General features: G+C 47.9%; 1 protein-coding gene across 1 annotated transcript in view; it reads right to left on the bottom strand.

The window, feature by feature from the left end:
• The window catches only part of LOC102011408 (zinc finger protein 354A), a gene marked incomplete at its 5' end in the record, with an annotated part of 15,952 nt that overhangs the window by 13,727 nt on the left and 796 nt on the right, over positions 1–1,429 (bottom strand).

Here is a 1,429-nt window from a genome sequence, read left to right as displayed (position 1 = left end):
GGAGCGGGAAAGCCTTGAAGGAAATGGCACTGCCCAATCAGGAGATAGCAGGTCCTGACTGCAGCCTCAGATCAGACCCCACCACACTGTGGGTCCAAAGACAATGCCAAAATTAGTAAAGTAAGCTGCTGACATGTGACTTGGACTGCCATGCTCTCCAAGGTGATCCAGTGGGTCACTGGAGGATTTAAGTCTGGATTGAGGGCCAGATCCACTGAGCCTGAATGTGGCTACCTGACTTCTTTGAGCTTCAGTTTTCTCTTATGTATTTAAAATGAGGATCCTAACTGCCCTCCTGTATTGAGAACTAGAAATAACCAATATGAAGCCTCAACACATTCCTCTGCATTCTGGATGGTCAATAAACATCAAGTGTTAAATGAACATGAGTAGAGAATGAAGGAGGATTTTCTGGTTCCTAGCAACACTGGAAAGCAGTTTGCATCAACTTTTAATGTTATTAAGACAGCATTATTCAGCTGCCACAAACCATACAGTAAGCTATTACCATGTGCCAAGGCCTGATCTAAACACTCTCTATGCACTAACCCAAGCCATCCTGTCTCCTACCCTAGGAGCCAGGCACAGTAGTTCTCTGTATCTTATAGGTTAGGTGGAATTGTTTGCCTTCAGCCCACAAACAGCTAAAGAGGAGAGAGGTTAAAACCCATACTCTGGCATCGCAGTCCCTCCTCTACACATTGGGTGCACTGCTTCTCCACCACCGATATCCCATGAAACCCTCCTGTGGCTTCCAACTGTGTCCTCTCCACAGGGCTACCCTTTGTTCCCATGCCATCTCGCCTGGATGGGTGCCTCGCTTGTCCCCCAACATAAAGATGAAAATGGCAGGTCAAGATGAGCTTTCACCACTGCTACAGACAAATGATCCATAAAGGTAAGAGAGAGAAAACCCAAAACTTTAGGCTGTGGAAGCCAGGGGGAGGCACTGTGAGAATTCTCAGGGGTTAAAAGGATCATTCTTGCCAAGGACAGGGAGGAGGACGTGGATGACTCAAAGCAGCAAGGCCAGAAGGAAATTTTCCCAAGTCTGAGAGTTTATTCTGTCCCCACTGGCTTCTGAACTGTCCCACTAGTAATCAGATAGTGGAGTGAGATGAGTGAGCAAAGTGTGTTTATTGAGAACAGAAAGCAAACACTACATGTGGGTGATGTGGGCAGTGTTCCCTACACCACCCATGCGCATGGACCGGGGGCTCCAAGGTCAAAGGACTTGGGCTCCAAATCCTGGGGAAGGCTGCACTGGGTAGAGGTCTTCAGGAAAGGAGGAAACAACAAATCCCACCCGTTAAAAACTGAGATGGCAATGAGCTCACCTGAGCCCTTGCTTCCTTGTGCTTATTAGCCATGTCCTCTTTCTGGTCTCCTCCCCTTGGATGGTTCTGGTCTCCAGAAGGCAGGTCTGATA

Source organism: Chinchilla lanigera, unplaced genomic scaffold (assembly GCF_000276665.1).
Source record: "Chinchilla lanigera isolate Chin_1 unplaced genomic scaffold, ChiLan1.0 scaffold00007, whole genome shotgun sequence".
Classification (NCBI taxonomy): Eukaryota; Metazoa; Chordata; class Mammalia; order Rodentia; family Chinchillidae; genus Chinchilla; species Chinchilla lanigera.
This window is presented reverse-complemented; position numbering and strand designations above follow the sequence as displayed.